Source organism: Oreochromis niloticus, linkage group LG23 (genome assembly GCF_001858045.2).
Source record: "Oreochromis niloticus isolate F11D_XX linkage group LG23, O_niloticus_UMD_NMBU, whole genome shotgun sequence".
In the NCBI taxonomy this organism is placed as follows: domain Eukaryota; kingdom Metazoa; phylum Chordata; class Actinopteri; order Cichliformes; family Cichlidae; genus Oreochromis; species Oreochromis niloticus.
The window spans coordinates 9,051,869-9,077,632 of record NC_031986.2 but is presented as its reverse complement, the minus strand read 5'-3'; the positions used below and the strand labels follow the sequence as shown (position 1 = coordinate 9,077,632).

Below are 25,764 nucleotides of genomic sequence, written 5' to 3'. Positions count from 1 at the left end.
AGTCAAGAAAAATAGATTTTCAAAAGACAGAGGGTGGAGGAGGGAGGCTTGTTGACAACAGCTGGCAGACAACGATGCATCTCCTGAAAGTCTTCATCCCAAGGCTGATGGATGATAGCGATAGAGATGGAGGGGGTCTGCACACCAGCCGCTCTCTTTTTTTTATCCTCATCATAAAAAACAAAAAAATTTTTTACACAACAGCGAGCATGTTCCGCAGTTCACCAAAGCACTTTTTGGGGCATACAAAGACTGTATGTGAGGTATAGACAATAAGGATTTCTGCTGTATTTTTTTGCAGAAGAAATGTGACCATCGTGTGTGGGGAATTCTCACGGTCCTTACTGAGGAGAGATATCTGGGACAAAACTGTGTATATTTTTAATAGCTTTATTGGAAGCTTAATGGCAATATCATCAGGAAACCTACTGAGCCTCCTAATTGAAACCATTACAAGTCTGTCATGAAACCAGTGCAGTCAAATTCAACAACAACAGAAAATGGAGACCATTCAAACCACCAAAAACAACCCCCAGAACGCCATCCAACACATAATGGAAACAATAAAAAACGTGTCACTGAATACATAATATCCATTTCCTCAAACAGAAGAAAGAAAATCAAAACCACTAATAAGCAACTGACAGACATTTTTAGATATTTTACTATTCTGTGGAATTATTAGTAATGACTCTGCTCTTTTTTCGCCCTGTGACAAACAGTGTCAGTAACTGTGGTTGGCATCAATGAGTCAATCACGTACATCACACTCCAGAGTCCATATCTATATGAGTTATTTCTGACTTGTGTAGAATCCATAGAGCATCCTGCATGTATAAAATTCATCTCTTTTGACTGAGCAGGATTGTCAGAACAGAGCAAGAAAGTCACCTGTAATAATCATTCTGCTGGGAATTGGGTGAATGATGGATAGCACCTCTGAAAACTTGTCTAAAAATACAGCTCACTGTTTTGGGTGGGCTGCCTAGTGTAAATGCTCTCACACTGGGTTTGCATCTCAATAAAATAGCAGGACATTTCAAGGATGAAGGTTCATTAAGTAAGTGAGAGGATGTGAAATCATGCATGTGCGTTTCAATAAAATAAATACTGTATAGAAAACAAAAAAATAGGGAAACTTCATTTTCAACGCAACTGGAAACAAACTAGAGATGTAAGAATTGGTGACACATGGTGATGATTCTTGCTGCAGACCGAGCAGCTTTCATAGTTTTATCAGAAAAAAAGGTGTTCTGATGTGAGATTTTCCCTTTGGATTATTTGTGTTAGCATGAATTAGTCCCACGAAAGAAAGGAAAACCAACAAAGTCACTGAATATTGTATTTATTCCCTTCCCTTCTGATGTACCCAAGTCCCACAGTAATGGATGGAAACAGTGCTAGAAGTATGTATCAGTATGTATCAGCTCCAGTCAAACAGGGGCAAGTCGTGCGTATCTTTCACTATTTTGAGTCAGTCAGTAATACCCTTTCTCTATGTCAAGGTCAGCGTGTGCAGGATTGACTTATATTACAATGAATTGTTTTAGTTATGACGTCTTTTGTATTTTACAGCTGATTAATCCACTGCAGTAGATTTTGTTATTCAATTAATTGCTAAAGAAAAATGTTACTGTCCATGTTCTCTGTTTTAATAGAAAAAATATACATGTATTAACAGATAGATAAATACATATTTCTAATAACTGTATTTAATTAAATCTCTTAACAACCACACATAAATATCTATTAAACAATTTAAGATTGTTTGTCACAAACAACTAAGCCCAATCTTAAATGAAGCATGGCTTTAAAAACGCAGATTGCAAATAGAAAATTAAAGCAGGCTATTGCTTTCCTTTGAACCACTTCACACTACAAACTAGAAAGGGCTGAGCTGGTATTACTGACAAATACCTGCTTATGCAATAACTATGTAATACCTAAATATTCCTTTCTTGGAGCCACTTCCACACATGCACTGCAGTCTTAAATGTTTCTAGACCTAAAGGAGGTGCATGTTAAAATGCAAATGTTCAGCTTAGTCAGGTGTGTGATGTCTGATTGCCTTCTTGTAAAAATAGTGCAGGTAATTATATGCAGAAGCAAGTGGTCGTGGTCATTATGTGTCATGCCTCTTGCAAGTTCTACCCAGGCAATACCCTGGCGTAAGCCAAGAGGAGTGTTTCTATTTGTGCAAAACGCATCTGGCTATCTCCTGCCATGTGTGAGAAAAGGCAACTTTGGATAATGTCACCAACAGATTCTCTAGAATTCATGTACAAAAGCACCTTATGAAAACTGACGATGAAAAGAAAAACATTAAAGTGACACGCTTAAGTTAAACTAGCATTCAAAATTCAAATTTAGGAATGCTAAATTCGCATTTAGCCTAGCACAGTGCTATTCTGGCAGACCACAGAGCCAAGCTCAACTGCAATTCCAGCAGATCACTGAGATCAGCTCAGTGCCAGCCCACATCATGTGCCTGCATTTGCTACAACTGCAAGCTTCTTTGCAACCCACCTCTATCCCAACTCATACTTTCATGTTCTGAGTTGTTAATGAGGCCTACTCTGTTACGTAGTATGGGCCTTGTTGCTGCTTCTCTCTCCTACTGATATTTATGAAAAGGTGGGAAGATCGAAGAACAGTCATTGTTGGACAGTACCTAATGAGTTTGACATTGCATCTGCTGACTGTCTTCCTTCCTGTAAAAAGGAACTCTTGTTCCCTTTTGTTGCCAACTACTCATACTATAGTGGACCATTGGGTCATTGGGGTTCTCACTTCTTTTGCTTGCTGCTACAAGGGTATTTAAGGTGCTTTACAATAACACATTAAACTGCCTTGAGAGAAGTTGTTGTGAACTGGTGATTTATCAGAAATAAATAAATCTAAAGTGAAATGTCTATGCATGCAACTAAAATAGACAAACAGTCTAAGGCCTGACTAACAAAGACATGGAAACCAGATGAAATTTGCAGACTGCAGTAGGAGCAGCCAGTGATGTACACAATGACTCCCAGCTGAGTAAAGGGAGGGGGAAGGATTGGGATTGTTCAGAGGGAGTCGTGAGACAGAGGCAGGGACCCTAAGGGAATCAATAATCACAGTGGACAGTGGCAGACTGTGCAGTTGGCCTGTTCCTGTCAGTTATGTTGGCATGGCTGTTGAGCAGCAGAAGAGATGTGCAGCTTTAAAAGAAACAACTTCTCCATCTCAGCCACCTTCTTTCTCATTCTTTAATTAGGAATGACCTTGGCCAATAAAAAAATGGCTCACTGACCTCACCATCATCGACCCATCTTTTAAGTGCAAAGTCACAATTTGCCTCACTGCTTTGTGCATCATGTCATAGTAAAATGGACCCTTTCATGGCAGGGGATGTGTAATGGTGAGCGATTGAGCCACTAATAGCATTACATTAGGCCAAGCAGAGGGCTGTATTACAGTATGTCATTGTAGTTAATGGCTAACTGCATGCATGGCTCATTCAAGTTATAACCATTTTTAAAGTTCATTCCATCTGCCTCTCTTTCTCTACAGCTATGTCTAATCCCTTAATGCTGCTTTATTTGGCCTTTTACAATATTCTGAGCAGCAGCAGTTTGTCTGCCCAGACTATTTAATTCATGGGACGGAAATGTTTTCGATGCTTTGGTCGTGCTGTGATGTACTTAAAGTGGACCTTTTTTGATCTCTTGTGGATTTTTTTTTTTGGAGCATGCACTTGTGGCTGCTGCATGCTGTGTGCGGTGGATCCTAGTTCTAAAGATGGATTTCATTCACTAAGCTGCCCTTTCTGTGAATGCAGGGTTCTTGCTCTAAATTGTCTATGTGAAAGGCACTTAGATTACATCACAAGGCAGCTGATTCAGAAATCCCTCCCTAATTGCATTAGTAAATGCAGTATAAGCCATGCAAATAGGTCTTAAACTATAATCCAAAAAACTTTTTACTGATAATTTTTGGGTTTTTATCCATCCTGTGCCACAACTGAAAAAAAAAAAAGATTCAAGGTCGCCAATAGAACATTTAAGGTTTCATCTGTTATCCATATTGCCATCTGATTTGGGCAGATGATGACTGTGGTTATTCTTTCTTTTTTGTTTTATAGCAAGTAACAAGTTTTCAAAATGTACTCTTCCACTAAGAGCCAACACACCATAAAGCTGGAAAGAGTTCATTATTTCATCCATAAATCCTTTACTTGTATCCAAGTCAACATTTAATGAATTAAATGTGGAACTATTCACTTCTTTTGGTAGGTCTCACCCCCTAAAAGTGCAACTTCTTATCTAATATTTGGATAATTTCTACAAACAGGCATCATGTGTAAGAGTAGTATAACTGCCTATACAAAGCTGTTCTCCTTGCAATAATGCTGCAGTCAGTACCACGAGTAGGTGCCCCAAGTGAAATAGTCAAATAGTTTGGAAGGTTGTTCACGAGATATCAGATGGTTTCGTACAAATTGATATGGCATGAACAGTAATGGCGAGGTATAGGAATCATGCCCAGAAGGCAAAGCTTTCAATTTCCCAATCACTTTATCAGCTCTGATTAGCGACTGAAAGAATAAGATTGTGGATAAAAGAGACTGATATGAGTTTCCTGTGTAGAGTACTTGGCTTCAGACTTAGAGATAGGGTTAGGAGTTCGGACATCTGGATGGAGGTTGGAGTAGAGCTGCTGCTCTTTCAAAGGAGACAGCTGAGGCGGTATGGGCATCTAATCAAGATTCCTTCAGGGTGCTTTCTCTTGGAAGTTTGTTGCTGTGGAAAAGGACACTGAGAATACCCTGCCAGTTTGCTGCCACTATGACCTGACTTCAAATAAGCCCAAGAAGGATGGATGGATGGATGGATGGATGGATGGATGGATGGTCTTACTTTGACGGAAAAGATGAGACTCTTGGTGATTAATAACTGGAACAGCCTTTTTTATACTGGGATCATGGATGTTTTATTTAACCAAACTTCAATAGGGTGTCAAGACACTACTACTTATGCTTCAGGACTCACTTACCACTTTGATAAGGACTGCTCTTAAACTATTCTGACTAAAGAAGTCTTGACTCCACTTCATGACTCTATCAGTATTGTCAGCAGGCCTCAGAGTGTAGTGTTGTCCTGTGTTTGTCCCTCACTCTCCGCCTCTGTGCTTGTAATTACCTCTCCACCACGATCCCTTAATACCTCCAAGTGGGCAAAGACACCTCCAGGGTGTCCGTAAGTGTGTTTTGTACGCACGCTCATATGCACGTGCATATGGCAGCCTGTTCCCAATGGAGCTGAGTGGTGTGTTTGTGTGTCTGGGCGTGTGTGTGTATGTATAAGGTGTAAATTTGTGTGCATATGCCGGTCCTCTGGGGCCTTTTGCGCGCTGGATAAATAATGATGAATTACAGATTGATTACCCAGGAGTGAAAGCTCTGGTATTAAACTTATTATAAAAGGCTGCAACCTGTGAGCTGTGCGTGTGTTTGCACAGGAGAATGCCTTTAGCTTCTGCTTTGCTCATAATTAAGGGAGTAATATTTCTGGGTCATAAACATAAGGATTGGCAGCATGGGTTTTTAAACTATATTGATTGCATATAGTTTGCGTGCTCGGGCCTAGGCAGCAGCAGCTTTACAGAGCATCAATATTTTACCTGTATACTTCACACAGACACACTGAGTGGGTGGTCAAGTAGATGTAGCTTTTATGGCCAATGCAGAGTAATAACCTGTGTGGACCTGCATTTTGCAAAATGAGATATGTGTTGTTTTTATGTTCGGACACATTGGTGAATTACACAATTGAGCCCTCGAGAGCCTGTTTAAAGTAGCATAGTGAGAAGTTTAAATAGAAAAGGCAATTTATGAGAAATACTCTCTCTGACTGCAAATGCAAGCTGCTGTAGCTGCCACACTTTTCTGCTGGCTGGTGTTCACTGATTGTTAGCTCTTGTACCAATTAGGCCCTTTATTCCTGGTGCAGAAATTGTCTATTTTTGTTCCAGCTTCACACAAGGTATGACATGGTCAGACTGTATAGGAGGGATGACAGAGTAGAAAGGTTATCCTGTTAGAAAATATGTGTCCATATTTGTTTTGTATTCAAGCAATCTGTATGATTATGTTCTAAAAGCATATAAATGTTTAAAGCAGTTTCCCAATTGCCTAGTCATAATTATAATTTACAGATGCTGTTTAGTTTCTATACAATGTACATGCTTATAATACATTTTCCATAAAAATACATTTTAAATATATTTTTGGTGAAAAAACATTAGAACCTCTGATTTAAGTTAGCAATGTTTAAATATGCTACCCAGACACAGAACGGTATTGGTTTACACTGAACTGATGATGAACTTTTTAAAATGTCTCAAGGGATATTTGCCTGCAATTCTGTACATTTCATATTGGTAGTTAGTAGTTTTTAGCTAGTTAGCTAACTTGTTATCACAGCCTCACTTACAAATATTAACCCTCTGTCAGTGTTGCCAACTCCTCAGTAATGAAAATCGCTATTGGCTGTCCTAAAAGTCGCTAGAAGTCGTCAAATGACGTCATCGTCTAATTTGCATAATTGGTCATGCTAATGTAATTGTAACCTACGTTGTTGGAGAGAGAAATAACATCGTGGAAGAGACATAAAGTGAGTAAAAAATACCCTAAATGCATTTAGAATTTATTTAGAGCTACAAATTAAATTTCTTTTAGCAATTATTGTTTTTTTAATGTCACAGTTCCAACCTTGCACCTTTATCCAGGCTTGGACCGGCAAAAGTGACCCGAAATAAGCACTCTGGTGGAGTTACTTTGTGTGTGTGTGTGTCTGTGTGTATGTTTATAAGTAGTTTTAAACCTTGTGATCCACAAAAAAACATAACAGTAAAAGAAGAACTGACTGCGTTACAGTCAGTGCGGGAGCAGCGGCTTCGCTCATGCGCGACTCATTTGCAGTTTGGACGCATAGGTGTGAACGTCTCCTGCCCTGATAGCAGCTGCGTGAGGACTATCCTCCGCCTGTGTGCCCTTTGGCACAGGCCAGGTGCCCATGGCAGCACCCGCTGCTTGTTGAGAGTAGTAGCGATTCGCGCTTTCACGTCAAAAAGTCATCATAAATAAGTCTCCAATAACACCAGAAAAAGTCGCCAGATTTGTCGCTAGTCGCTTTTTAGAAAAAAAGTCGCTAAGGGGTCTGAAAACTCGCTAAATATAGCGACAAAGTCGCTAAGTTGGCAACACTGCCCTCTGTAGCCCATAATGGCCAAAGCCAGCTAGCCTAATGTTAGCTAACATAATGTTAGCTTACAACCAGCTGTTGTTGCTATAGCTGGCTGACTGTCAGATGTAAAGTTGCAGGTTAGACAACATGAGAGTTGTCTAATCTCCTGACAATAACTAACTGCAACACTATTTAGGAAAAAATCTGAATATTTATGCACATTTTCATATGTTATAGTCCTGACCCCGACGTCTGACGCAGATGAAGAATAAGAGGAGAAAGAGATGCTAAGATGATGAAAATATAAATTTACAAAACTTAAATGGTCATTTATAGTTTGACAGAGCTATTTGTGATCTTTAACTTAAAATGAACTTATAATCAACATTTTATAATCAATATTTTTTAGCTACATTTTAGATGTATAGTGTTCATTTGGAACATTCTTTTGGAATTCTTTCTTAAGTAACAGCTTCAGGTCAAGAATGGTGTGAGATTACTCTGAGCCTGAAAGGTGTATCGGTCCGCTGTGACTTGAAGTCATGTTGATAAAGCAGATTTTAAAGATAACCCCTGAATCTCTGTTCCATTATAACCAAATAAGAATGGATCCCTATGTGCCCATATGTGTATGTAGCATCAGTAAATAGAGCAAACTATAAGGAGCTCTGTTCGCAAGAGTCAGTTGAACTGTTTGGACTTATTAGAATCTCACACCAGATGACTCAATCTGGAAGTACTCTTTGAACTCCCAAACAGGAGAAGACCGTTGAGCCAATCCAGAACACACTGGAGGGATTACATATCCTATCAGGCCTGGGAAAGCCTCAGGGTCCCCCAGAAAGAGCTGGAGCACGTGGCCGGGGATGACGACTTTGCCTCGCCTGCTGCGACTGCTGATAAAGATGGATGGCGGGATAAAAATCACACTCCCACTTTGAGCCGCTGCTTCTGAACTTTGTCCAGGAGGGGTTTTGGATCTGATGGTCTCTCGTAAGATTAAAGTGGGATATTTATTTGACATTTCCAAGCAATCACTTTAATGTGCCCTATTAAGCAGTCTGTTGTTTGATATTTTATGTCTCACTTGTTTGAATAAATAAATGCTTGTATTTTTGGGCCACAATTGTTGTGCAGCACATTTCGCGTAATAAATTATGGTTGAGAAAAATGCATCTTCATATGACTCACGTCTTAGAAAGGGAATGAAATATTAATTCACAACGAAAAAAGGAAAAAAAAAAACATTATTCCCTAACAAATTTTCAATGCCTGAATTGTTTTTCTCACCAAATAATCAGTGTAACAAAACAGTAAAGACATTAAGCCATGCTTTGTGTGGAAAGAAATTGTTCCTGTGGTGACAATATGTCTGCATTCACTATTCAGATATGATCTTATTTTTCATTTGAGAGCCTTTATACATTCAAATAACGAATATGTATCTTATTACTCGGTATACTCGGCAAGGCACCCATGTCAAATTCAAAAATGGTTCTTTTTATCCACTATTTCACACTTCTTTACTGGTCAACATTTTTTAAATCTCTGCTATCCTGTTGTATCTACAACCGGACAAACTAGAGATTTTGCACTTGTTTCGTAACCTGTAGCTTTACCCAACATAATCTGCAAAGTTAAGACATTTATTTACTTCACCATCCATGTCTGTTCCAAATCACTCAAGCTAAGTCCAATTAGCTAAACCAGCAGCATTTACCTGTGTCTTAATTTAATCAAATCTAATCATATGGAAGTTAAAAGCTAAGTAAGTGGTATTAACCTCTGTCTTTAGCTTTTATTTGCACTGAGATTTGTTTTATTCTCCCCTTTCTTTTCATCGTCACCAGCCTAATGCAACTACTCATGAATTCTAATTGTCTCAATGCAACATTGGTGTATACTTTATTGAGAAAAAAACAGTTGTATGAGGCAAGATAGAACTTAAAATCACTTTTTTTTTATGAATCTCCAACTAAATAATTAAAAAAAGCAATCAGGAAAAACAAAACTCGGGAAGAAAATGTGTTAGATGCAAGGAATGACACTCACAGTAGGTAGATAGCTTGACAAAATGATAACACAAAAGCTAATTGGCTAACTGAACACACATATTCTGTACTGTAGACACTTTGTGAAATTTGCCCTTGAAAAGCGCAATAAAAAATAAAGCTTACTTACTGTGTGGATAAATGGAGGGAAGAAGACAAAGGCAGGAAACAAAAACAAAAGAAAGCGTTTTAAAATAAGGAAGGGACTGAATGAAATAAAGAAACACTCACATACAAAAAAATGCCAAAGACAGGATAGAAGGCATAAAAGAAAGGGAAGAACAGAAGAAAGCACAAAAACGACAACAGAGGTGTATAACAAAGACCTTAACACAAGGACATATATCTCCAGTCATGGTTAACGTGAGGTAAACAACATCCACACCAAAGGAAGCAAATACAATAAAATGTCATAGTCTTCTTTGTGGTGGTAAAATTGCTAATTAAAGAATCGTTAGAATCATCAGAGCCTGTTTAGATATGACAGATTCAGTTAGCAACTGTGGCTGGAAGTTATCATTTGTCATTTGTCTTCCTCAACATAAAGTTAGAAAGAATGAAAATACAGTGAAAGAATTTCTGGCACATTTACAACATTCATTATGCGGAATTGCTGGTTTTTGTTCTCATCATACCAGGCTACGCACGTTTTATCCAATTATATGTTCTATACAAGTGATTTTCACATATGGCAGCTGTATAAACATCTACTTATAAGACACCATGTGAAGTATAGACTATGAGTCATATTTTAGTTCCTCCAATTTGTAACTACTTAGTAAACATCCAGTTAGTGTGTTTTTGTTCCTGGGTACACCTTGGCACACAAAAGCTTGCAAATAGTTTGTTCATTCTTGGCATATGTTTTATTTTTCAACACGTTCTTCTTGCCAAACAATTTGTAGATTTTGTTGCCAGCGCACCTGCAAATTGGGTACTCGGTGGCCTCTTTGAAACACTTCCTCATGTTGCTTTGAAAAGTGACATTAAAGAAGTTGTTGTCAAACCCCTGTTTAATCAGACCCATACTGCTGACTAGCATCCAAATGACTGACTCTCCAGTGCATTTCTAGCAGTAATTTATTTGCCTCAAAGTTGAAGTTCCACTCTTCGTGTGACGTTACCTTAATTGTGTCCACTTCTTACATACCACTTAGTGTTTGTTCAGTATGGGTTTCTGAGTGCATTAATTTTTGTCATGCCGAATAGGGGGAAATTGTTTCCCATAAAACGGACAGCGGTAAGCATAACCTCCCTCAAACATTTCTCTCCATTGTAGTGGTACGAATGACACTTACTTACAGTCTCTTGCCTTTGTTTTGTATTTCTCCATCACTGTTTCCTAATATGAACCAAAGGATGCACAGTTGACCGGACTCTTTCAAGAGCTGGGTCCTCTGGGCATCTATCAAAGACCCATGGGAACCTTACCGACTCCTTCAGGCTTAATTATCCTCACCATCAATATTACAAGAATGTGTTGTTGTTTTTTTCAAACTCAGTACAATGATCAATAGTTCAGGCGAAAACAAATGACGCTTTCAAAAGCTTCGGGATGTTTTCTGAGTTCTTACCACAGAGTGCCAACTGCGGTTATAATAGTTCATTAAGACGAAATTAAAACTAAAACTTAAGCAGGCCATCGGTCTAACACTGAGATGAAAATGTCAAAACAAAAAGGGAAGCAAAAGTACAATTCAGTTTTTGTTAAGTACGAAAAAATCACTTTTTTGCATGGAAATGTGAATAATTTAGTATTTTCTGAAACTGGTTGAAAGTCAGCTAAACAAAATATAGTAAAGAAAATACTCAGCATTTTACTGTGGATGCATCCTAGTTTATTGTTATTTTTTATTAGTCAGGGACTATGTACATAAAAACTGAACTGAAATGATGCCAGATTTATCTCTTAGATACAGTTTTTGTAGTTATGCCTTTGTACACCAACACTATGCATAGTAAATTGAATCATCATTGTGTGACTGAAGTGTAGACCTTCAGCTTTAATTAAAGCGATATACTTCGCACCCTTAAAAATAATGGACTTTTTTATACAGGCTCCCATTTTCAAGGGTTCAAAATTAAAGGGGACATTTGACTGACAAATAGTTTCATAGCCAAGTGACGCCTGCTCCCTTGTTATTTCGTGACAAATGAAATGGACATGATATCTAAAGTTGATTCAAGGGTTTGAATTTGTATTTTATAATTTTTCTCCTTAATTTGATTGTAATTTTAAATAGGAGGCCAAAAGAGACGTTAGTGCAAGTGAGGGAAGCCATCATTAGGCTGAAAAAGCCAAATAAACACGCAAGTGAGACAGTAAAAACTGTAAAAATCATCCAATCAACAATGTGAGCATTGCTAACAAAGAGAAGCATTGCAGTAAAGGTCTAGCAGAAAAACTACAGCAACAGCTTTAGTTGTTGATGAATGTTGTTCACCATCAACTAAAGCCCATCTGTTCTAGACTTCAGAATGATATTGGGTAGAAAATCTGCACTTCGCTGGCATCTTCATTGTTTGATTTACAGTCAACTGTGACAGTGTACAGAGACAAAACTAGAAAAAATTGTGTCTTTGTCCCAAACATTATGGAAAGCACTGCATCACTATGTTATCAATAATTTAAATTCAAGCTATTTTACATCTGGATATTGACAGGTAAAGACTATGGGCAGAAATCTGTGCCATCAGAAACTGAATTTGAATAAGTTAAATCTGAATTTGAATTACTCGGATTGAATCTGAATTGTAACTTGAATGAAAGCTTTTGAAAACTGAATTTGAATTAGTCTAATTTGAAATTGAATTTATGGTTTGAAAATGAATTGATTTGCTTTGAAACTGCATTTTATCCTTTAAAAATTCAGCTCTCGAATAATTTCAGATTCACTTCTCACCATTCAGTTTCAGTTCTACAATTCAATTTCAGTTCCAAAATTCAGTTTTTTGGGACTTACATCCGGTTCCGGTTCAAGCGCAGATTAATAGAACTACAGACTGATAGCGTTACTGACGGAATCTACAGCGTCTTGAGCTGAATTAAGACTTCAGAAGTTATTCGTCATGTCGAATGACCAGCGGATAAACTCTCAGGTTGGTAATAAATGTATTACATGTATAAGAACAAGCGTCATGTTAACAAATGATAGCCGTACAGTAACCTTTATGCTTATTGTAGCTGCTAGCTAAAAACGCTAATTTAGCCTAGTTTGCCCTGAATTCAGCTTTGACAAACAAATATGATCGACTGTTTCTAGTAGAATTCCAAAGTTGTCATCTTGTACCCTCTCAGAGCCCTGTATGCTTGCAGAGACCCCTACAGTAGGGAAACATGCAAAACGCTGTCCAAACCTTTGTATTTGAGCTTTATTTATGTCTTACACAGCATCCCAACTCTTTAGCTAACTTAATAACTTTAGCTAAAGTGAATAGTTAGTCTAATTCATTAGTGCAGCATTACTGGATCACCTCTGTTTGAAGTGATATAATATGATATACAACTATCACTGTGTTTAACTACCATAATAATTCTTAGGGTACTGAGTGCATGCTTATTAGTTGTTGTTTTTTTAAAAACATACTGCTCCATTGCTATGTTTGACAGGCTGAAGTTGTCGGGTCACCTCCTAAATCGACCATCTTTTACAGGTGTTTTGTGCCAGAAATGGAGTGTCTACTGAAGACTGAAGATACTGAATCTCTACGCCGTGCCATTGATCCCTCCTGTGCCTTCATCTAGACAAGAGACATTAACTTAACCACTCTCACATGCTCTGTACCTACATCACCTTCCCTGACAGTCGTAGCTTGGCTCATCTGAGGGTGAAATTATAAGAATGTGTTATTTTGCAAAGTGCTCTCTAGGGTTCCTAAATAAAATATGGCATTGAGGTAATTTCTTTTGAATTAATCCCTTCTTCTGAAATATAAGAACCTCTTCTGGTTTAAATGGCACTTTCTGTTCCTTACTTCCTGTTCCACTCCCAAACCCAAATAGATGCTGACAAGCTGACACAGTAATATGGAAGAGGGAGAGAAGCTGGAAAGGACTACTACAAATAAACCCAATGCCTAACAATGAAAAATGTAAAATAAGAACAATAATAATAATAAAGATAAAAGATGAAGTAACAAGTTTTTTGTTTTTTTGTTTATTCCAAATGATCATCCAGATGTCTGTGACATGTGATGACAAACACCATAATGGAAGGCCTTTGTCATCACATGCTTAAACTCATCATATATTTTTGCATATGCTGAACAGGCAGTCAGACATGCTGTAACTGTGGGGTAGAAAACTGCATGAACACCATACAGCAGGGGTCTCAAACTCCAGTCCTCGAGGGCATGGAAAAGTTGCATGACACCGGCCCTCGAGGACTGGAGTTTGAGACCCCTGTCATATTCCATATGACAGGTGTGGTTGAGCTTCATGAAGACTCTGAAGTTTCTCTTCTCTTCTGGCAGGACAGGAATGTCGCCTTGTCCTTTGAGCCACCGTAAGGATGTACTTAGAGTAGAACTGGACTGTCACCAGCCTCAGGCTCTTCACCTTTTCAAAGACAAAGCAGTCATTTAGATAAAATATTAGATATTGTTTACCTGTAAATGCACAAAGAGAATTTAGAAATGTAATTATTGTCAAGAGTGAACAAGCACTGATAGTGTAATTTACAGCTGTGGCCAAACGTTTAGAGAATGGGAAGTGTTGTTTATTTACAAAGTTTGCTGTTTCAGTGATAGTTGTATATCATATTATATCACTTCAAACAGAGGTGATCCAGTAATGCTGCACTAATGAATTAGACTAACTATTCACTTTAGCTAAAGTTATTAAGTTAGCTAAAGAGTTGGGATGCTGTGTAAGGCATAAAGCTCAAATACAAAGGTTTGGACAGCGTTTTGCATGTTTCCTTACTGTAGGGGTCTCTGCAAGCATACAGGGCTCTGAGAGGGTACAAGATGACAACTTTGGAATTCTACTAGAAACAGTCGATCATATTTGTTTGTCAAAGCTGAATTCAGGGCAAACTAGGCTAAATTAGCGTTTTTAGCTAGCAGCTACAATAAGCATAAAGGTTACTGTACGGCTATCATTTGTTAACATGACACTTGTTCTTATACATGTAATACATTTATTACCAACCTGAGAGTTTATCCGCTGGTCATTCGACATGACGAATGACTTCTGAAGTCTTAATTCAGCTCAAGACGCTGTAGATTCCGTCAGTAACGCTATCAGTCTGTAGTTCTATTAATCTGCGCTTGAACCGGAACCGGATGTAAGTCCCAAAAAACTGAATTTTGGAACTGAAATTGAATTGTAGAACTGAAACTGAATGGTGAGAAGTGAATCTGAAATTATTCAAGAGCTGAATTTTTAAAGGATAAAATGCAGTTTCAAAGCAAATCAATTCATTTTCAAACCATAAATTCAATTTCAAATTAGACTAATTCAAATTCAGTTTTCAAAAGCTTTCATTCAAGTTACAATTCAGATTCAATCCGAGTAATTCAAATTCAAATTTAACTTATTCAAATTCAGTTTCTGATGGCACAGATTTCTGCCCATAAAAGACAAGTAAACACCAGCCACTTCATTAGGTACAGCTTGTGTTGGGGGTTTTTCATGAGAGAAGACAAATATGCTCCAAATATAAGTTTTTACATTTTATTATCAAACGGTTAGAATTTTAAATTGTTGTACATAGTGCCATGGACCTCCATCTCTTTGGCTCAAAGACAAAGGCTGCTGCGGCCAGGCAGTATACACTTGATTGCAGGTCACAGAAACAGAATGTTAACATGATTGGTAGAAAGAGTTAAGGGTGGCCTTAAGTCTGATACCAGCTCATGTTTCTTTCTCGACACCTCTCTGGACATCTCCTCATACGGAGATGACCCTTTTGCAGGCAACATTCCCATTACTATGGCAAACTTTATTAGGCTTGAGAATTCTGAGAACCCTCTTGTCCTCCAGTCAGGCCTGTACAGTTAAAGCAGGGGTGAAGAGTGCATTGCATCTCCTAACACCTGATTTATGGATTTGGGGGGTTTTCTCGATGTTTATGTCTGCCAGCATCAGATACAATCCAAGACTATTCTATAATACACTGTGTGCAGTAAAAGACAAAACAACTGTGTGATGTTAATTGTGAGGTATTAGCCTTTAAGATAAAAATACTTGCTTGAACAGAAGGCTACCACCTTCGCCTTCAGAACTGCCTCACGTCTGGATATAGATTCAACAAGGCACTGGAGACCTTCCTCAGAGACTTTGGTCTGTATTGACAATATAGCATTGCACAATTGCTGCAAATATGTCAGCTGCACATCGACAATGAAAATGTCCCATTTCACCCCATCTTGCTTTATTAGATTGACATCTGGAAACCATGGAAGCCATTCCTGTATAGTGAACTGCCTGGAAGCAGTCATCCGAAGATGTGTACGCTGTAATTATAAAAACACAGGTAGGCGTTTTAATTAATGCTCAGCTGGTATTAAGGAGCTAAAAGTGTGCCAAGATTTCGCCATCACACCAGCACCATTAGCCTGAACCTTTGATACAAGGCAGGATGGAGCGTTTACGTTGGATTCTGACCCTACCATCTCAATGACCAAGGCAAACCAGGCAACAGTTTTTCAGTCTTGCCCAATTTTGGTCAGCCCATGTGAACTGTAATCTTAGTTCCCGGTTCTTAGCTGACAGAGGTGGGACTCAGTGTCTTCTTCTGCTCCTATAGCCCATGCTTAATGGTTCAATGTGTTGTACATTTAGAGATGCTCTTCTGCTTGGTTATAATGAACAGTTCTTTAAGTTACTCTTGACTTCCTATTAGCTCAATGCTTGGTTCATATCCTTAAATCTCTGGCAACAAGAGGACAATTTTACTTCCCCTCTCTTGATGTATACCTTTTTTTTCAAGACAATTCTCAGTAAACCTTAAATATGATGTGCAAAAATCCCAGTAAATTAGCACTTTCTTAAATACTCAGACCAGCCCAACTGGCGCTAACAATCATACCACATTTAAAGTCACGTAAATTTCAGCAGATCGTTTTCATCGTGTCTACATCACCTAAATTCATCGAATTGTTTCCATGTGATTGGCTGATAAGTGTTACTGAGGAGTTGAACAGGAGTGCCTAACAAAGAAGCAAGTGAGTGTACGTTGGAACAATAATGTAGGGTTTCCATTAAATCCTGAGCTAGACCTGGACTTGCCTCATAGCAGACCATTTTGGAACCACTGTTTGAAGGACTGATTCAGTGGATTCAGAGAGCTCCTGTTTGATCATCTGCAAGCAAAGTTGATCCCAGTGAAGCCAGCCTCCTGCTGCCATGTCAAACTCAGGTAAAGTGGGCTTAGAGATCTTTGTGCCTGAAACTGTGCTGGCTTGCTAGCATTAGCGGCTTTCTACTAAGCCTACTGAATGTGTGTAACCACTGAAAGTTTTTGTTACTCCTATGTTGATATTTGAACATTTTATTTTGCTCCATTTAACCTCATATTAACAATAACCTACAATAGCAGAAAGATGAAAAAAAAAAAAACCAAAGAACACAAAAACATGTCGCAGCATGTGTAAAGACTAAAAAATGATGGCATTGTTCGTTCAAAGAGGAAATGTAACAGAACAATTAACAGCTTCATTTAGTCAGTAAATTAATTGTGAAATTAGTCCATTATGAAATCAAGCATGTTCTTTATCAGTTAAGGTGCTGTCAAGCAGCAAGCAGTTATCACTGCACCTGCTGGTTGCTGCCATTCACCTTTTCTAATCTCATCACCTTACTAAGTGGTTACAGATTGTAGTTGAAATAAATTACATGGTTAATGATACGACTAGGGATGCAACGATACCAATTTTTTCAAACCGATCCGATACCGATACTTGGATCTGAGTACTTGCCGATACCGAGTACAAAATCCGATACTTCTACCACACACACAAGTTAAACTTAACCAGTAGTAAAGAAACGACCCCAGACAACTCTTTAACACAAACGAAACGTTTACTGAACGTAAGGGCAGAGACAAATACTGTACAACACATCCCTTTTTTAAACTCAAATGATATTCCAATTCCTTAACCAAATGAAATACACTGTATAAATGAAATAATTCCCTTTCAAATTATATTAAACAACCCAACTTATGTTATCACCTTTTGGTAAGTTACTCACTAATATACACTCCAAAACACGTTATATAACTCCACTAAACATACAATATTCACACATGGGCTCCACACACTCACATTCACACTTGTTGCAGGCCTGTTTGCTGCTCACGCTGGACGATGGAGAAAAATCCTCTTCTCCCCAGTAAGAGCACAAAAGTCTGACTTACAGTTCCGTTGCTCGGTAGATCGCCGTTCACCAGTCCCACACTAAATCCACTCCCTGCGGACCCGATGCTGTCTCTGCTACAGCACGTTAGCCCGTCACTGTCCAGCTCTCCGACAGTCCATAGCGGCTGCCTCCGTGGTGCAGCCAAGCAATCCGGGCTAGCCTTTAGCCTCGGCGATCGTAGCTGGAAACACAGTTTTCCACGGTGGTGCGACCGTTGAAACAAAAAGTCACTTCACCCACACTCTGTTGCGAAGCTCCCACACGGTTAGCTTTCTAGTTACACACTCTTTTGTGCTAGTTAACCTCAGTAAAACTAGCCGAGTCTCTCACTTTGGTTCAGCTAACCTCGTGCATCTCTCCATGCCGTTCTCTTCTCCTCCTCCATTGCAACAGATACACAGGTCCCGTTTTATGCTACCTTCACGGGCCTCCAGAAAATTAGAACTCTGAACAATATTTTAACTCCCTTCAGAGTTACATACCATAAAATAATACTTTATGATTAACATAACAGTTTGATTGCTCTAATTACCTGTATTTACCTTGTGACATATTACAGGGCAAATTAAATTCAGGGTACAGTTACATCACATAACTGTGAACACCTTATGTTACCGTGGCGTTCAAGTCCATGGGAATTATGAGTATCTACACCCAAATTCGGGCTACATTAGTATCGGTTCATGGTATCGGTTAACTTTTACGAGTACGAGTACGCACACATTTTACAGTATCGGCCCCGATACCCGATACCAGTATCGGTATCGGTGCATCCCTAGATACGACCTAAGTTTGGGATTTGATATCATTAGAATTATTTCATTACCCGCACTAGACAATTAAACCTTGAACCTGACACTTGCATACCGGTTCAGTAAGTTCTTGCATTCCTTGCTATGTCATATCTCGTAAATACATGTAGTATGCCGCTTACTGTTTCATGTGTCATGTCAATTTTTTATTCATATTTTTGTCTCTACAATGTCACAATTTAGGCAACAAAACTAACTTAGCTTTAAGAACCTAAGTTGGTTTTATCAGAATCTGGGCTAAAATGTAAAACAAGAACCAGCATGCTGAAAAATTGTGGCAAGGTTTGCCAGTGCACAACCAGTTCAATACCACCAATGGGTTCAAACTTTCTCTATCAACTGGATACCTACCTGCATTATCCTAACATGAGTGAAATTGGACATTGGCACTCTGACAAAGTCTTTAAATTTACTCAAGTACTGTAGATCATAGTTAAAAACAGACAATTCCTATATCATTGCCTAATAAATAAATAAATATATATATAAAGAAACAGTTTAGCAACAACAACAGCTGACGCTGCACAGACAGCAGCTGCATGACTGTTCCACAAATTGGGTTGTGAGCTGCTGGGTTGTAGTGACAGAAAGGTTCCCATTATGTGCATTGTGTTTGTTTGTTTCATAGACGATCTGGCAATTTGGGCGACATTCAATCAACTCACAAAACTTATGGATGCTTGCATCACGGGAGTTTATCTGGAAGTTGGGGCACACTGTGGAGATATGGAAGAAACCCAGGGGGAAAAAAATAGAATTTTGCCAGGTGTGCTGTTGAGAAAAAGATGAAATACTGCAATCATTTACCAACATAAAGTCTCAAATTTACTCAAGTACTGTAGATCATAGTTAAAAACAGACAATTCATATATCATTGCCTTCTGTCAGACGTCTCAATGAAGCCATAATGACTTTATTGCCATAAATCCAGTTAAAGGCCCTGTTACCATTAAGGCCTGAAGACCAGTTGGTTTGAGTTCCCTAACCAGTTGCTGGAAATAGTTGGCAGTCACTGTGAAATTTGTAGCTAAATCCCCAGTCACGCAGGCCTAGACACCAGTCAGTGCCCCATTCCAAAGATAGAGGCTTTGAAAGTTTTGTAGAAGTTGGTAAAACGACTATGATGCGTTCTGGTACAGTTGATGTTATATTTAAGATGTCATTGATATCAGAATTCTCCCCTCTGAGGGTCCATGGCCTGAAAAAGCTTGAGAATTCTGAGAACCCCAGTTATGATTCAGTCACATTAAACTAGTTCATGGTAATAAAAGTAACATGTCAGCCAGGGCCACAGAGTTGGTTCGCTGATAAGGACACCAAGAAGCATTTGTCAGGTAGATCACCTGTTGGTAAGAAATCAGAGAATTTCAACTTACTTATCCTTATAATTTTAATCAGAATGGAGTTTGTGTCCAACCCAGTGAAAAACGATTTTGACAAACAAAAACCATCATTGATTTCAATTTACACAAGTCAGTTTTTAGCCAAGTCTGTGCTGGATGATTTGACTGCAATATGTGTGACACAGAGGGAAGGATCAATGTGGTTATTTGGCAGAAAACAAATGCCCTATGTCAGTATGTTCCCAGATTCAAGTGAGAAGCTTAGTTTCAGCCAAATCTATAGGTCTGCCAAATTAACACAAACCTATTATAGTCTGTTGTTTGCAATCATTATGATAAAAAGCAGAGTGTTCAGTGCGCTCATCCCTTAAATGTATCTAATTTTTACCTCTCACTGGCCTATTTGAGTTTCATTGTTCATCTGGCACTGCCCGCAGATTTGCTTTGCTACAATGCTTTGATATTTACAGCCAATTTAAATGTCTACTATATAGCATATACAAATTTTGTATAGCATACACATTTTTAGGCACTGTTTAGGACTAATTGACGAACTACAAGCAACAGAGCAAGTTAAATGATTTTGGTGATATGACGTGAACAGTTCAGCCACAGAATATTTGAGACCACCACCTATAGAGTGTATTAAGACTACACAGTGACTTGCGTAGATTCTGAGATTTCGATCCACTCTTTCTATCTTCTGATAATACTGCTACTGTTCACAACAGGCCACATCAACCGTCATAGGGAAATATCCAGGTGCTCCCAAACTGCAGCCAACCAGAGTACTGCTCAAGGTATTATAAATTTTCTGTGTGTGTGTGTTTTTAATGCCGATCTTTTCTGTGTCTTTGTGCGAATAAATAAATATATAAAGAAGCGGTTTAGCAACAACAACAGCTGACGCTGCACAGACAGCAGCTGCATGACTGTTCCACAAATTGGGTTGCGAGTTGCCGGGTTGTGGTGACAGAAAGGTTCCCATTATGTGCATTTTGTGTGTTTGTTTCATAGACGATCTGGCAATTTGGGCGACATTCAATCAACTCTCAAAACTTATGGATGCTTGCATCACGGGAGTTTATCTGGAAGTTGGGGCACGCCGTGGAGATATGGAAGAAACCCAGGGGGGAAAATGGAATTTTGCCAGGTGTGCTGTTGAGAAAAAGATGAAATATTGCAATCATTTACCAACAACCTCACCTGGACACCCATCTGATCGCAGGCTGACAAGCGAGCAGGAAACATTGTGTGTAAAAGGACTAAAGGACAGGGGGTTCACATTTGACATTTGTAGCAGGTTTCAGTGCAGATAAATACTCACATTCCATCATTTGGCCCCCTCTCTCTTTCTCGGACTGTCACATGGCTCTATCCCCGGGGAGACATCCACTGCCTTGAAGTCCGCTGCACCACCAATCGCAGTCTTCCAAGGCTCAGAGAATAGAACGACTGCACCCTGCTGTATCTAAATATCACTGCCACTGCTGGAGTGTGTGTATGTGTCTTAGTCACACAGATCTTGCCTTAGCATAGTGGAGCCAGCAAATGATTAATTCTTTCTCCCAGATTTTTGGCCGGTTCTCCCTATTACCATCACTAACGACATCACAGATAACGCAAACTAGCGCTTCTGCTTCGCCAGCAGCCAAGATATATTTACACCAAGCTTGGTATCGAGATGCACGAGCACATATCACATGAAGCCGCAATAAGGCTCGCTGACATCATCTCCAATGATCGGATCAAACCCCCAGAGAGTTGTGTTACACAGACGGAGAAGGAGTGCGATGGAATAAAGGGAATCAAAAGGAGGAAGTGGAAAGGAAAGATGCGAAGCAAAATGAAACCGAATGGAAAAAGCAGAGGAGGAAAGCAGAGAGTGGAACAGAGGGAGAGGCTGAGAGTGGGGGGGGGGAGAGAAGCAGTCTGACTAAGCAAGACGAGCATGTTATGAAACAGCAATGGGCTGCGTAGCGACTGGCTTCTCAGATTGATTTATAAATGTGAGCTGACAGCTGAAGACAAGTGAAAACAAACTTTCTGGTTTTGCTGCCAACAGTCGTTGGAAGCTTGCAGGCATATTATTCACTGTCATGTGATGCAACTTGTAACAGTGATTCTGGCTCACACTCGATTTGTCTGAATAAAATGTTGGAAAAAATGTAGAAAGAAAAGCGTTTGTATACATTTACATACTCTATGTAGACATACCCACTGTTGGGTATCACGATCACGGTACAGGAAGATGGGACCGTAGTGCGATGCTGTATTGTGGGTTCAGCCTTGATTTCAGAGCCCTGCTAAATTAATACATAAACATAATAAAAGAGAAATTTATATATTTTTTCAAATAACTGCATGAAAATAATGTTTTCCTCCCCTTACCCCCAACCTGAGCCTGTTCTGCCTGAGGTTTCTTCCTGTAAAAAGGTAGTTTTTCCTTCCCTAGGTCGCCAAGAGCTGCTGATCTGATTGTTGTAATTGGGTACAGTACTAAAGCTCTGAATAATCCATTAATATTTATGAATGTACAGCATTTATTCTATTTATTAACATTATGACATAGCTTTACTACCTTACAAACACTCAGTCACTAAAACAAACATTCACACACAGTCAGTCAAGGGTCTGATGACTCTTTGTTTCTCCTTGCTGGCATGACTGCCATGTCACAGTAGACTCTGGTAGCCTTTTAATTTAAAAAAAGCATACATAAAATTACACAAAGTTTTTCTTTATAATTGCTGCTAAAACTCATAAAATAATTACACTTTAAATGTGTGGGTGGCAGAGCCGAGTTTCTTAAATGGGTTGTCACAGTGGGGACCAAGAACAAGACCAGGGGCGTAGAGAAAAAGAATACAGTGTAGTAAACTGTAGAACAGACTGGATTGTCAGGCTGTAGAACTGTGCCCAAAGACAGATGGTATTTCATGAGAAGCAGTGTTGCATAAAGTTGCATAATTACTGTTTTGTATTGAATAACTGGTTCACAAAATGGTAAAACAAGTATTTAAACTTTTTAATTACATTAAAGTCATAATGTTGTTTGTTGATCAGTGTTTCCCAGCCACTGTGCTGCGGCACATAGGTGTGCCGTGAGAAATGATCAGGTTCCACCTGATTAGTACTCTAAGCGACTGGCGTGAGTAACGGGCAGAACAATTACATTCTCTTCCACTAGAGGGCAGTACAACTACCTGCTCTAATTAAATGGGTTGCCAACTGCCAGTAAAAGAGAAGAAGTTGAAGAAGAAATTACATAATAGTCATGCTGTGAGAAATAGACAAATGTTTGAAAAGAAAAAGTAGCCAGTCTGAACTGGGTCCTGGAGAAAATTCCGACCCAGATGAAGGCCCTAGCATAAGTAGCGGTCAGAAGAAAACAAAAAAGGTATACTGGGAACACACTGAGCCAGTTCCACTGTGCCAGGTGCGCAGAGAAAAAAATCATCAATATGCTTTTTGTGACATTTTTGTTTGGTGGTGTGCCATGTGATTTTTTCTAATGTGAAATATGTGCTGTGGCTCCAAAAGGTTGGGAAACACTGCATTAGATTACTGGAAAATAATACTGTTGTTGAGATTAAATTACTGTATTAGACGAAAGCTACCCAACAGTCGGTTAGATTTATAGTTTAAAATCTAAAAAATAATGAGGAATTATTGCTTTGAAGTAAATTGTATACAGTACAAAGTACATTCTTAAATATAGTGGAATAAAAGTAGCGTCCATGCAGTCACCAATTCTTGTTGGTCAAGTAAGATTAATAGTATTGTGATCTAGTGGCATTGAAGCAAAATGTTATAAATAGGTTGTTTGGGATGTCCAAGCTTTAGTCTCCCTGGTCAAGCCTCCGTGAATGCAGTGGGTTTCATAAGTCACTCATTAAGTTGAATTGTGGGAAATGTAATTTAAACTGTCAACATTAAGTTTTTTGTACAGTTGTAGTGCAAGTTTAACAAGAATTTATCCCAAATTTCTATTTTCTGAATTGTGGTCTCATCATTGAGTCCATTTGCATAACTATATGTCATTAATTATTCGCAATGTCTGCTTGCAGCGCACCAGGAAAAACTTTTCCATCTCAACCAAGTTAAAAACAAAACAAAACCCCAAAAAACACTATTCAGTATTCCACCTCTTTTCAGTGTGGCTTTTACATGAATATCGTATTCACTGTGTTTCTTCTACTTCTAGTCTTAATGTATTTTATGGAAAAAGCCCTTTTTATTGTGGTTCAAAGGTGCTTCAGAAATAAACTCGCCTTGTCTTTTCTTTTCTTTTTTAGCATTTCCACTCAGACTTTTTAAAAATGCACATAATAATGGGATGAAAATATCGTGAACCTTAGCACTAGTTTTAATGCATACACAAACATACTTCAAATTTTGACGTCTGACTTAAAAACAAATCTAGTCTGAAAGAACATCAACGATTTGTTGCAATTTCATTAACAATTTCCTCCCCTAGTAAAGATATAGATAACCATATGTGTTTGGTAAATAATGACAATAACCCCAACATGGGCAGAAGGATCTTATTCAAAGTCTTATGCATCCAAATGAGTTAAAAACATGAATCTAAAGTCTATAATTTTCATATGTAGCTTCTATTAATTTTTAGCTTAGGAACCAAAAGTGTTATCAGTTTAAATATTATTTGATGTGATACAACCAACAAGCAAAGCTCTGTCAACATTTCACTCACTACAGCCAAGACATGTAACTTAGGTTTGCATGTGCTGCCAAACAAATGTCAACTGCCTTTCCTCACCCCTCCAGCCTAAACACACTCACACACACACACACTTTCTCTCCCTGTCTCTTGCGCTACCTCGTGCTCTTCCCCCGGTTCCCCCGGGAGACTGATGCAGTGGCTGATTGTGTGGGAAGTTCCTCTGTCATCGTTAGCGAGGTTGGAGGCACTTGTCAGGAGCCGTATTAGGAGTTTCCTATGAACTCCTCTTTGCCCCTGTCAGTCATGGAGGAATTCACGGAGGGGTCAGCGGTGCACTCATCGTATCAAAGGAGTACGTCAATGAAGGTCAAAGACAGCCAAGAGGGGTCATTCTGCAGCACATGTTTGCTTGAAGCATTCTGTAACACAGAACTACACGTTTTAAAGGAATTTCCCTCGTCAAGTACAGTGTGACGTGCAGCACAGGCAACAAATCAGCCGCCTATCTGGTACTTAGTCATTAGAGGTAAGAATTTAATGGGGGGAAAAAAATAAAAAGTAACGGCTTTGTATCAGCAAGGACTGCAAATGTTACCTCCTCACATGCCATATTGATTTACCCACCAAAACACCTTTTTATTGGCATTTAACTTGCTGAGTGCTTATTTCAGTGCTGCTGTCATGTCAGCTTTTAATCCCAACAAGAATCTTTTGTAATACTTTAAAAGCAAGCAATGAGTAACTCTCTAAAGATGCCCTTGAGCAAGGGAACGTGCTTTAAGCTGTACAAGAGGACTGTAGCTGTGCTGTGCAGCTGTAGGGCATGAAATGCAAATTAGCGTTATGCTGAACCAGCAGCAAAATGGACATAGTGCAAAGGAACCATTGGAGGAAACCTTCAAGACAGTGAAAATGAGGAAAATGTGCATGAGCTATCTGTCCAAACCTTCAGTTTCAAAATTCAACACCCGTGATTGAATCTGAACAATTCTCAAATGCAAGAAGAAACAAAAACACACGTGTGCATGAACGAATTCAAACTTTCAGCCACTTAATTTGCCCCCTGCAAGCCACGCATCACTTGGCAACTGAAGATTAAAGAGCAACACATGGATAAATAAAAAAGTAGGAAGAGTATGCATATACCTTGATATAAGGTGTTATGGTGGGAAAGCAGTCACACTGTATATGTCACGTTTCTATATTGAGATGAATCTGCACTGTACAAAAATATCTGAGAAATCCACAGAAACTATAAAAGGTATCTATAAAACTTATCTCAT

At 38.8% G+C, this 25,764-nt stretch overlaps 1 long non-coding RNA gene across 2 annotated transcripts in view; it reads left to right on the top strand.

Moving 5' to 3' along the window:
* LOC102081524 (uncharacterized) overlaps window positions 1-21,949 on the top strand; it is a 29,703-nt gene extending 7,754 nt beyond the window's left edge. The window contains exons 4-5 of one of the 2 annotated variants that reach the window (XR_002058146.2): window positions 20,526-20,594; window positions 20,812-21,949. This is a non-coding gene — a long non-coding RNA (uncharacterized LOC102081524). Of the gene's footprint in view, window positions 1-7,982; window positions 8,311-20,525; window positions 20,595-20,811 lie in introns of those variants that run through there. The other variant, XR_003216206.1, reaches the window with a different exon arrangement.
* The last annotated feature ends 3,815 nt before the right edge of the window (window positions 21,950-25,764 follow it).